Source organism: Littorina saxatilis, linkage group LG8 (assembly GCF_037325665.1).
Source record: "Littorina saxatilis isolate snail1 linkage group LG8, US_GU_Lsax_2.0, whole genome shotgun sequence".
NCBI lineage: Eukaryota > Metazoa > Mollusca > Gastropoda > Littorinimorpha > Littorinidae > Littorina > Littorina saxatilis.
This window is the reverse complement of record NC_090252.1, coordinates 65,704,433-65,717,970: the sequence shown is the minus strand read 5'-3', so window position 1 is coordinate 65,717,970 and position 13,538 is coordinate 65,704,433. Positions and strand designations below refer to the sequence as shown.

Sequence of the window (13,538 nt, the reverse complement as noted above, 5' to 3'; positions counted from 1 at the left end):
GGAAAATATGCAAGCTGTTCAGGACGAGGTGTGTAAGCTATTTATCCCTTGACCACGACGTTTTCATCAACAACCTTAACTTTTTCAAAACAAATTTGCTCTGGCATCTTTTCCTCTCGCCGAGATCTTTTACATCACAATATTCATGCGCGAAGCTAGTTCTCTTCCCCGCATGAATTACTGAATTTGAACAACACTAAATTGATAACACAGAATGCCTATATTTTCATTGATAGTTTTTGCTTGTCAAAAAAAACTACGTTAGATAATGACTTTTCTGCTAAAATTGATCCACGATTAGTTCGTTCGAGAATAACTCGCATTGAACACTACACAGTGACCTTTGACCCGAGGCTGAGTGCCGGAGACGCTTTCAGATTGAATATTAACCGCTACGTGTAATTGTAGTGCTTCAACGGCACAGTTTGGATAGTTAATAAATACCGAAACTTGTCAGCAGTACTTAAACTAACGAGATTGTCATGAGCCGGAATGACTGTAAACGTTCCCGATGGGCATGGACAAACATACTTTGTTTTCCTTTTTTCTGAAAATTAATCTGTTTTTGAGATTAATTTGTAATTGCTTGGTAAAACATAATGTTACATTGTTGTCCTAGTTTAGCAAGTGTACATGTATCGTTTGAAATGCATTTCGTCACTTCTATTTAAAAAAAAACAATGACTCAACAGTGTTTCTAATAAATAATTTTTAGAAAGGCAACTAATCTTGTTTGCTGATGAATATATATATTGTTCTTGCAAACAAACTGGGAAAATGCTACGGTAACCATAGATTATTCACTGGTAACTATGGATTATGCAGCGTATTCACCTCCTCAGCTACCAGAGACAAAGAGGCGGGTAATGGGTTAAGTCCCATTACACCATTGAATACGTCACATTGTACCATTAAATACGTCACATTGCACCATTGAATACGTCGCATTGCACCATCAAATACGTCATATTGTACTATTGAATAAGTCTCATTGCACCATCGAACATTTGACTATTGAATACATTACATTGGGTTGTTAAACTTGTTTCAATAATGTATCGACCTGGTTTACTACAGGCAGGCTGTGAACTTCAAGTGTATCAAAGCGCCGGTCGATCAAAGTATCCTACTCCTTTATTACAAAGCCGTATATTCATGATCAGGGTTGTATAGGTTTCACACTGTCTGTTTGTTTTGTTTGCATGTTTGTCTGTCTGTGTGTTTACACTTATACTCACGTCCCGAATCTCTGTTGCGTCGATTCAGCTTTTCAAGTGCGTTAAGTCGCCTGGAAGCATGGTACACACGGGCGTCAGAATAAATCAAACTCCTCCCTACAACCAAAAAGGAGAAAACAATTTCAGCAACCTTCTAGTAGTTTTCAAAACGTTTTCAATTATTAATACGCACAAACCTCTTTGCCCAAATCACAACGCGAAGACGTAGATGCGTTCGTTAAAACTAGCAGTTTACTCGACGAAGGTTTGTATGGACGGAGCCAGTTTTGCAAATACAGTTATCGAAATAAAATAAAACATATCACGGGATACTATTTGAATAATTTGTATGTAACGTTTCGAGAGTTTTCAGTAGTTTCCTCAGAATCAATCTACACACACACACACACACACACACACACACACACACACACACACACACACACACACACACACACAAACACACACACACACACACACACACGCACACACATACACACACACACACATACACTCATACACATAGGCAGACACACTTCCTCTCTCGCCCTAGTTTACCCATTCAGTCTATTGAAAGAATGGAAAAACTGGTACTCTGTCAAGTTTCAAGTTTTTTTTTTATTAGCCCATAACCCCTGGGGGCATTTTGAACAATAAATACAATCAATACAATCATGATATATGCTAATATAATAAATAAATAAAAATTAAAAAAAGATAAGTTAAGATAAGAATAGTTTAATGTCCATTTTCATTATACATGTACAGTACTCGGCAAAAGAAACTCGTACGAGCCCACTGTTGCAAGTGATTTTTCGTCATTTTCGAAATGTCGTAAAATGTCGTCTGTCATATGAGCGTTGATGCGTTGAGCTGTCGTTATGCGCCATACATGGCCCAGCTCATCCGGCTTCAGCGTGTTTTTATATCGGAGTGGTCCTTCTCCTAGACTGGTGGCTTTACAGGGCTGTCGAGTCCAGTCTACCCGGTACCCGGCTATTTGGCCATAGCTGGCTGGTTTGTTTATCTGAGGTGACCTTCCCCAGGGCTAGAACTTAAGATGCGGCTCTTGATCGCATGATGCTCCCGTCATTGGAGACCTGGGGTATTTCTTGAGTGTAACAGTGCCACCTGTTACCCCGCCCCATCCTGTTGGAAGCACCGCCAGTTGGTCCGCGACTGCTTATTCGTCCTGGCAAGCCTGGCTTATTTCGCAGCTAACCTCCATATCTGAAGGCCATCACACTATCCGCCACCTGTGAACGCGCCTGGTTGGGGGTGGTCGCCCCTACTGTCCCAGGTGTCGTAAAATATGAACGAGATAAGGTACATAAAAAAAAGGAAGACAAATTCGTGGAGGATTGTTTTCTGGCTGTACAATTAGTGCATATTATTTAATCGTTTTCTTTTTTTTTACTTTTTCATAAACTGTGTTATACAGGGTAGGGGTCAATCGAGTCGTGATTTTAGGCGAACGTGTCACTTGGACACGCTACAAAATTCGTACAAATGCATATTTTCCAACCAGGTAAAGAGAGTTGTGAAGAAAATGTATCTCTCAACATGATCATTTAATTTGAAATATTCGCCAAAGCGTAACATAATTACAAATATATACATAATTCACTTCGACGGTGTTAAAACGGGTTGTTTGGAAAAAAAAGCTCCTTCGCACGGAATCGATGTTATGATATATTTTAAAATAAGATGCTTCTTGTTACCAAGTGTCTGTACTACACGAACATGCCATTTAAAAAACAAACATTTCTGCGCTTTTTTGTTAAAGGTACTAAACTTGTTAAATCCAGGTGCACGGAGCCCCTGGGGCTTTTAGTCATACCTCAGGCAGCTATCCGTTAGAAGAACTACCGAGTTTCATTGACTTGCACCCAAAGAGTCAGAACTGCGATTTTTTTACGAATTAATTTCGGACTCTGTCCCGGCTGGTCTTGACCTATTTTTTGGATCTAAATTTAGATCAGGTCATCACATCATGCACAAAAAGACACGTCACTAGTAGCAAACTATGTCAGACATCATTTCATGAGTTTGTGTAAAACAAAATGGAGGCCGGAATCACTCAGTTGAATCGAACTCCGACCAAACACCACGTAATAACTAGGTTAATTTATGCACTCGAGTGAACAAGCCAACTGACGAGCTTCACAGATGTCGTCGTTGGGTAGTTTTGGGTTTGTTTTACTACCATAGGAGGATTTTTGAACTGTAAATGCACTCAGCTGCAACAAAAACGCAAAACGAAGGATGTGAGCTGCACTGTGCCTTTAAAGTTTTTATTTTAACCAATGACCTGTTAGCGTTGTGATTCGTGAGAAAGTACTATAAAGCCAACCGCATACGTCCCACCTCCCTTAACACATACATACACACTCATAAACACAAATACACACACAGACACATCGATACACACTCACACATCAATAAACAAACAAACGAACAAACAAAGTCCTTAAAATGTGCAGCTTTGTACAGCTTCGCAGTGCTGAAATAGACGTCCTCTGTCACTTTGAAGATCGTTGTCCCAAACTGCGATAATGTAACGCTCTTGCGAATAATTCTAATGGAATGATCATGTTGAGAAATTCATTTTCATCCAAATGCGTCTATACCCACTTGAAACATCTGCATTTTTACGAATGTTGTAGCGTGCTTAAGTGACATGTTCGCCTGAAGGAGCTTTTCCCAAACAACCCTTTTTAACACCGTCTCAGTCCTTTATGTTCATTTTCGTAATTATGTTACGCTTTGGCGAATAATTCAATTTAAATGATCAGGTTAAAGGCACAATAAGCCTCCCGTAAACCATCACAGATACTGTCAGGCTTTTACACACAGTACAAACACCCTTCCATTTGAACGCTCACCAAACGGGAACATCCTAGGTTCCCAACGTAAAGAGCGAGCATTTTTCAAAGAATTAATTTTGCGGATTCATTCATCCGATTGTGTCAGAGACAATCGGACCGTGGTGCGTTTTGGCGCTAGACCTAACCTTTAAAATCTAAATAATAAATTGACAGCTTGTTACACAAACGTTCTTAAATCATAAAATAATTCTTTTTTCATCAAGACAAGATCAGTACAATTCGAAGTTTTGAAAGTTTGAAAAAAGAAAAGCCCGGAAGAAGGGTCACCCAAAGTCGTGGTTCTCGTAGCAGACGACGGTTTATACCTATTGCCAGTTCCTCTGAACAGTCAAAAGCCATCGATAGAGTTCTTGTGAACCACAGCCGTTTGTTTCGTGCATAGTCAGAGGTGCTTAATAACGTGCTATTGCAGATAAGCTAACAGACAGTCGCATTCAAATTACTAACTGACGACTACATTGTGAAAAAGAGAAACTTGATCACACGGGTTCACGATGGCTCAGGGGTAAGATAAACCACGCAAAAATAAATTCTTTGAAAATTGCTCACTCCTTACGGAGGGCACCTAGGATGTTCTCAAGCGGTGAGTGTTTAAATGGAAGGGTGTTTGTACTGTGTGTAAAAGCCTGACAGTATCTGTTATGGTTATCTGCTACAAAATAATATCTGGCTCAGCCCCATCCTACCTGTCTGACCTGTTCACACTCTATACACCCTCACGATCCCTCCGCTCCTCTGTAGACACTAGAATATTCCGTCTATCTTCTTTTAGTCGCAAACAGCACGGCCAGAGAGCCTTCTCCCACTCTGCTGCCGTTGCGTGGAACTCTCTCCCTTACTCTATCCGACACTGCCAAACATTCTGTTCCTTCAAATCAAACCTTAAAACACACTTCTTCACCCAGTATTTTGATTAATTTTATTTCAACATGGTGCATTTTTGAATCAGGTGTTTGAATGTTCGAATGTTTTTGCCTGTGTTAGTATGCTTGCAGATTGTATTGATGTAGTGTTTGAGTTTCGTTGTTCACTTGTGTGCTGAATGCTGCTGCACATGCTTTTGCTTTGCTTTGTATGTATTTTGTATGTTTGTCATTGTAAAGCGCTTTGAGAATGTAAAGCGCTCTATAAATCTCCCATATTATTATTATTATTATTTACGGGGGGCTTACCGTGCCTTTAAAAGATTAATTTCCTCCACAACTCTTGGATGAAAGTCGCTTGTTCATTTCAATGCTTGTTATTCTCTCAGATGCCAGGAGATAAGGTTCCGTACAACTCTCACTTACTCTATTACACATGTCGTATGCATAAAGAGCGATTACTTCCCTTTGGTTATTTGATATCTTAACATCGCTCTGCCTCATTCTGTTTGAGATTCTTGTGTTTACCTTGTTAAAAAAAAGTAAGACTGTTGTAGCGTGTCTAAAATGACATGTTCGCCTGCTATCGCGACTCGATCGACCCCTACCCTGTATAACACAGTTTATGAAAAGGTAAACAAATAAAACGATTAAATGATCAATCAATATGAGGCTTATATCGCGCGTATTCCGTGGGTACAGTTTTAAGCGCAGGCATTTTATTTTTTAGTTTTTTATTATTTTTGTGTATGCACTTTATATCGCGCACATATTCAACGCGCAGGGATTGAATGATATGCACTAATCGTACAGCCAGTACAATATCCTCCACGAATCTGTCTTCCTTTTTAATGTACCTTACGACATTTTCAAAATGACGAAAAATCACTTGCAACAGTGGACGCAAATGAGTTGCGTTTCTTTCGCCGGGTACTGTACATTAATAATTAAAAACAAATGTTGGCACCACATCGCATGTTTCTTGACACAAAGACAACTATGAGAAGTATAATCGTACAATCACAAGTTTCAATTCCCTGGAAATGGAGACAGACAGACAAAGCGAAGCAACTCTAGCAAATTTTTCTTACCTGCTATCGAAATGAGGAGGAGACAGAGAAAGAGACAGCGTGCATGCATCCTGCAATTTCAACTTTTTGTCTCGGAATAAAATCTGGAAAACAACAGAAAAATTAGCTTATATAAATCTATGTCAAAACATTTAGTTCATGTGACAGTAAATATATTGAAATTTTATGTTGTTTGAATGCATACATCATTCCACTTTAACTTAAAAGCTGGAAAGCACTAATGCACGGCAAGGCAGTATTTACTTTGAATAACCGCTAGGGTTGCACGAATTTGATATAAAAAAAAAGTACAATAAAAACAACAAAATAGACATGTAACAATATGGTACACCACTTTGTAAATAATAACCAGAAATATGTCAAACAGGATTAATATTTAAATGATCATAATCACAAAATTTGTTAACAGGACGAGCTTTTTTATTATCATATTTTTTTATATAAAAAGACCTAAACAAATAATACTGTCATCATTTTCACGAGTTTTCATTCACAAACACCTGGGAAATAAATTTCATGTTCCCCATGCAATAAATCCCCGGTTACCATAGTTGCAGGAAGCAGGTTATACATTAATAATCAAAAGAAAACCCAATAGAAACGCTCGGGGATTCTTTGGCTCTTTTCATTGGCGTTTCCCCAGACCTAAACAGACGACACTGCTTTGCAAAGTTTAAAAAACGAACTGGCAAACTGGCAAAATAAACAAAAAACAACACTACTTCATGGAAGGTCATACATTCATCAAAAACAAATGAAACCTAGCGATATGTTTTGTCTTCTTACAAAGTCATGGAGTGCGTGTATCTGTGTTTCGATACAAAGACGTTCGGAGAACCACGAACGTCAAGTTCAAGTCAAATCAATTGACCCCTGACACACAAATGTTGACCCGTGCACAAGACGTTTATCGATACAAGATATGCAAACATCTAACAAAGCTGAGCAAGCAGAATGACAGGTCTAATGAAAAACAAAGATGCAATGAGTCGGAAACAAGATCGCAATTCTTTCCTTCTCTACTCGACGCAAATCTTCTGTGACCTTTGACCCAACGTTAAACTTAATATTTACAACTGAAAACCGAGGGGGTGGAATACTGAAAGGAACCTACAGAACTGTGCATCCTCAAACCTGACAAATTTATCCCAACATTTGATTAACTCAAAACACAGAAAGTTGCTTTCACACGCCAGCTGTGATTACAACAACGTGCTGGGGCCCCAAACCATGTATCATCAAAACGGAACTCGTGTTTCAAAGCATGGCTCCCTGCCGAGTGTTGATTTGGCACTTATTTTCTCACTACCAAAATGATGACAAAAACTATGTTTGGTGGTTTGTTGTCAAACCAGCTTTTTTGTCGGTCCTCTGGGCGCATATCGACGTTTGTTTCATATCTATTGACCGCGGCCTTCGGCCTTGGTCAAAAATAAATATGAAACAAAAGACGATATGCCCCCCCCCCCCCCCCCGGACCGAAAAAAAGCTGGTCTGTCAACAACACATAAAACATCTTTTAATTTTTTTGGTTTATAATACAACCAATACAAAGTTTAGTTTTTTTGTTCATAAAAAAAACAGACTGGTATCAACGTTTTCCTCAAATGTTTAAAAATATTTCACTGAAACATATAGTGAAATTCATCTGCGAGTTCTCCCGACTTGCATGTTGTTATGTTGTTTATCTAATATTCTGCCTTTCTGAATTGGTAATTTATGATTTAATGTTCTCAAGCGTAAAAAAAAAGAGAGTGCTGTGTTATGGTGTCAAATGTTTAAATAATGTTCAAATGTAAATGTATCTTTAAACAATATATAATTCAAAAGGTTCCTTTAACACTTAATTCCGACAACCACAACTGTATAATTATATCTATCTATCTATTTATATATATCTCTATATAACTGTTTTAATTCAAACTTTTTTTTGAACATTGTAAACTAAACTGGTCATGCCAAAAACAACTAAAAGAAAGAGAATTAAACTTATTTTAACAATTTTTAAATATACTGTTCAAAAAAAGAAACGCATAGTTGCTACTTGCCAAATTTGTTTTATTTTTCGAAAAAATTAACAGAAAATCCAATATTTAGATTATTTGTTTGAAATTTGGTATGGACACAGTTGAATGCACACACAGTTCATTTGCATCTTCAAATCAATCAGTCAATCAATACGATTGGGTGCCGAGGCTGTCAAGTCAGTAGGGGGTGTGACTGCCTTGAGCAGCAACAACTGCCCGGCACCTTCTGGGCATGGATTGGATCAGATGCCGGATATCTTGCTGTGGGATGGTGTCCCACTCCTCCTGAAGTGCCTGCAATAGATCGCGGTGATTTGCCGGCGCTTCTTCTCGCCTGCGCACACGTCTGTCCAATTCATCCCAGAGGTGTTCTATCGGGTTCATGTCTGGCGACATGGATGGCCAGGGAAGCACCTGGACATGGTGGTCGGTGAGGAACTGGGTGGTGAGTCGTGCTGTGTGCGGGCGAGCGTTGTCCTGCTGGAATATGGCATCCTGGTCAGCCAGAAGAGGAAGGGCGTGTGGGCGCAGAATTTCCTCCACGTATCGCTGGGCAGTTATGCGCCCTTGGACGTGCACCAGGGTGCTCCTTCCAGCGGTATTGATCGCCCCCCACACCATGACGCCTCCACCACCGTGAACGGGTGCCTCATCCACACAGTTGGGCGCGTAACGTTCGTTTACTCTCCGGTAGACCCTCCTCCGACCATCATGTCGCTGGAGCAGGAAGTAGGACTCGTCGCTGAACCACACGTGTCTCCGGTGATTCCGGACGGTCCAGCGAAGGTGCTGGTTGCCCCACTGCACTCGGTTCTGGCGATGGCGGCGGGTGAGGTCAGCTCCTCTGTGAGGTCTGCGAGCTCTCAAACCAGCTTCATGCAGGCGGTTCCGCACGGTCTGGTCCGATAATCGGTGTGGCCCGGGGAGAGCCTGGACAGAAGATGAGGCCGACAGGAAACGATTCCGGAGGTGGCGGAGCCGTATGAAGCGGTCGTGAGCAGCAGTTGTCGCCCTTGGTCTTCCCGCTCGTGGCAATTCAGCAACGGAGCCAGTGGCTTGAAACCTGACCCACAGCCTACTGATGGTGCTCTGGGACACGTGGAAGTGCCTGGCGATTGCACTTTGACTTTGGCCTGCTTGTAAACGACCCAATACAATTTGGCGGTCTTCTCTGCTCAATCGGGCCATCTTTCGTCGCTGAATTGTCGTCTGATTTCTTTGTGGCGAACAATCCGCTTTTATGGGTTTTGGAAGACATGGTGAGAGCTCAATATTCCCCGAGTTTCACGAGATTACACTGAAGCATGACGAGTGGTCATGCCAAATGAGCAATTTTGACATTGTAGCCACGTGCGTCACGTGCAGAGCTCACTTGTGGCAATGGACGAAAGGTCGACGACCAGATAAACATTTTCTGCAGTTGGGTGGATATCCTTTAATTGTAGCCATATAACTAAATTAACCAAATATTACAAGCTATGCGTTTCTTTTTTTGAACAGTATAAGATACGTTATATATAATTATGCTATTTACATAATAATAATAATAATAATAATAATAATAATAATAATAATAATAATAATATTAATAATAATAATAATAGTTGTCAGTAAGTACTGGTGTCACATAACTGATGTGAAACATTTGATTGGCTAATGGTAATGCGCTTAAAACTGTTAGCGCCCTCTTGCCAGAGAGCGTATTCTTCTGCCCTTTGCCAAAGCGAGGCTGTTCCCCTTCTTTTGATTTGAGAAGATTCTTCTCATCCTCCGTGTTAGTGACATGAAGTTTATCTTCTCCACATTACAAAATGATGCTTGACCCTCAATTTCCCGCGGCCAAAATCAGAAGGTTTTTTTTTCTGACAGATTTCATGCGCCTGTGCCACAGTGAGTCTGGGCCTCTCATTGCGGAGGCATTTGCCTGTGTGAACGGTGACATTCCGGAACTAGTTTTAGCGCCATTTTGTTGTGAAATACGTCATCAGTTTGTGTACACAGAAAGTTGTGACATCCGTCACCCTATGGGAGGGGTGGAGGCAACATTGTTCATCTGTAGAAAGTTGTGAAAGCAAAATTGGTCATCCCAGAGTTTGTGTAACACAGGAAGTTGTGAAATACGTAACCGCAAAATAGTTCAACAAAAACATTTTAGGTCGCATTGTGCAGGGTCAACTGCAACAAACTCAAACCGAGCCATTCATACCTTTCTGTATTTGAGTGACTTATATACCGACATTTTTATTTCTTATTTTCAGCACAGGTGTAGGAAAAATCATGAATCAAAATGTTATTTATTTTCTAATTTAACATTTTTTTTACAAATATGACCATGGTCTTTTAAACATACAGTGACATTAAACATTCTTATGTTAAAAAAAAGAAAATACCTATCAAACGTTGGCGGTAGCGGTTGACTTTTCGTTGGCCTGTCAGCGTCGCCAACGTTCGACAGATTGTACTACTGTTACTCACAAACTTTCAATTTACACAATGAAATGCCAATAACATGCAAACACAACAATGGGAGACGAAGGGAAAAACTACTTGCGATTGAAATTATGCAAACGAACTCACAAATCCCTCACTTTCCGAATGCAAATGCTGCAAATCCGTATGCGTGCGTCGCTGTGTCGAACGTTGGGTTGACGAACGTTGCTGACAGACGCAACAAAACTTGATCAAAAGGCACTAAAAACGATTAAATGTTTTACTTACTGGATATCGCATTCCTCTTTTTCTTCCTGCAGACGATATGAAGCGGTTGAAACGTCGTTTCCGATGAAAGGCTCGGTTATTTCCGTTAAAAACGAAGTTTGCCGAACGTGTGATTCAGTCTACAGACACCGGTCGGATCACAACAAAAATGTTCATTCTTTGCGATTTTGTGATACTGTTGATGATACACCTGCTTTCCAGTGAAGAACATCAATAAAATGATGTTCACAAGCAAGAATAACAGACAAAAGCACGCGATGTGTAAAATTAGGCTTTGCTTTGCAAACAAAGCACGTGTTTTTTTTACTGACAGACACTTTCGGTGGCGATTGAAAATTTTTTCCAGAAACGGTTTTATGCTCCCATTTGATATTTTTTCCCTATTTTATCTAGTCAGAGACTAACCTTGTGTATTAATTGAATTAATAACCCCATTATCATAAGTTTTGTGTGATATTTCGTGTCTGCTTGAATCACACTTTGAGATGGGGTCATGTGACAGAAGGAAATGGTGTCTGTCAGGATTCACACGTTCGCTTCGAAAAACTCGCTCAAATAATTGCTCAAACACAAACATTTTAGCTTTTATTTATTTTTTTGTATTGCAAATACCATACTTACTCATGCCAAGCAGAAAAAATGATGAAAATCAACACAGTAAGCAAGTAATTTGAAGGCAAAGTTTACACACATCAAAGAGTCTGATTACCGTGAAACCTGCCTTAAGCTTAATAGGTGGAGGGGACACAGCAAACCAGCACCCTGTACTTCCATAAGTTCATGAACCTCAGGTATTAGGGGTTTAACGTTTGTGCACAACGATGACGGTCCCTGATAACCTAATACTTTGAGAGGACATTAGGCATGAACAACCTATACTTTCATAAGTTCACGAACCTCATGTCTTTGGGGTTTAACTTTTATCCACAGCGATGGCGGTCCCTGTTAGCCTAATACTTTGACTGAGAGGACATTATAAGGCATCAGCAACCAATTCCCTCATAAGTTCACGAACCTCATCTCTTTGGGGTTTAACAATTATGTACAACTATTACCACCCCCCCCCCCCCCCCCCTGCATCTGATGGTTCCCAACCAAAGTACTCACCTAAAACGTCCCTTTTGAATTTAAGTAAGAAACTGCTTTTTTCCGAAAAGGCTTGAATCGAAGTAGAGATGCTGGTCGCTGCACTGGCGGAAACGACGTCAGGTCCCACACAGAGAGCGGCAGATAGGGGTCGAGACGAGGCGGTGACGGTGGCCAATGAGAACACAGTATGGGGCTTGGAGAGACACGTCGTCGTCTACCTGGGCCGTGGTGGTAATGCTGACCGTACCGGCCGCCTGAGATCCATGTCGCGGTCCACGGCCCAGGTGATCTGGGTGAAGGTTCTTAGGACATAATCAGCGTCAGCGACACTGAGTGACACCCACATCACGTCACCGCCACCCCCACCACCTGTCTCAACTACACATCCCGCAACGTCCAACGATGTCTAACAACAACAACAGCAACAACAACAACGGCTGACCAATTTAAATTTAACGTCCTCACCGTGAGGAACAAGAGCCTATTAGGGACATGAGGTGTTTATATGCTAAAAAGCAGCAACAACAACAACCGTTGAACAAAACTTCAGCCTTTTCTTGACTCCATTTACTGAAACTCAGCAATACCTGTCCTTACAACCTGCCGTTCTCTGACAACTACGACGACAACATCATCCTCTACCACGACATCCGCCACCATCACCACCGACACCGACAACAACCCGAGTGACATATTTATCGTTTTAAAATACGGAAAGAAAATTCACTCAACCCCCATAACCCCCCCGGTAGTCCGGCCCTGCTGTGCCTTGTGAGGTTTTTTTTAAAGCATATGCCCGGTTCTTTCTGGCAAGCATTGCTTGCGCCAGTCAGTCTCTCGTGCACATGAAACGGTTTGATGGCTATTAAAAGGTCGTCTGCGCCGCGGCTGGTCTGTAAACAGGCGATTGGATTGGCAGCTGTGCAGCCATAATTTGTTTGCGTAGCTAGCACCCTCGAAGGCATGCTCGCCAACTCTTGCCAATTCCTAGCTAGTGTTCCTCACGGCAAGAATTGCCTAAGAAACTCTACTTCCTCGCCCGTTCTCACGTCACAGAAACGGGGGTAATATGGTGTACGTGTAGCAGAAAACAAACAAGGGGCTTGTGGTTTCTGTCAGTTGATCATCAACATATGTGGCTGTGCAATTGATGTAGCCAGGCATTCTCTCCCTCCCTCTCTCTCTCTCCCTCTCCCTCTCTCTCTCTCTCTCTCTCTTACCCTATTTGTATAAAATATAATTAAAGATTATCAAGATAAGTGTTGAAGCTATCACTTGTTCGCCATGTTTTGCTATCTGAATGTGTATTGATTATAAGTTCAAGAACGTGTCCATAAGCAATCTGCTTGTTAACGTTCTCAATGTTGTTATTGTTTGAAACGTGTGTATGTGAATTTGAATAAACACGCTTAAACCAACATATGTGGCTGTGTTGTTTTGTCACGGTTTGCTTTGTTTTGGGCGGCGTTGGCTTCTTGGTTATTGATGTTGCCGGGTGTGGTTTTGTTGTTTGTTAATTTGATTTTTCTGGATGAACACAACAAACACAATGACCCACACACACACAGGCGTGCACACACACACACACACACCACACACACCGACACACACACTACAAAAATAATATCAACCATCTTGTGGCCAT

The 13,538-nt window shown here is 41.0% G+C and overlaps 1 long non-coding RNA gene across 1 annotated transcript in view; it reads right to left on the bottom strand.

The window, feature by feature from the left end:
- LOC138972440 (uncharacterized) overlaps positions 1–6,143 on the bottom strand; it is a 6,400-nt gene extending 257 nt beyond the window's left edge. Inside the window, exons 1-2 of the long non-coding RNA XR_011457612.1 lie at positions 6,060–6,143; positions 1,239–1,334 (exon numbers count right to left, since the gene is read on the bottom strand). This is a non-coding gene — a long non-coding RNA (uncharacterized lncRNA). The remainder of the gene's footprint in view (positions 1–1,238; positions 1,335–6,059) is intronic.
- Positions 6,144–13,538: the final 7,395 nt, after the last annotated feature.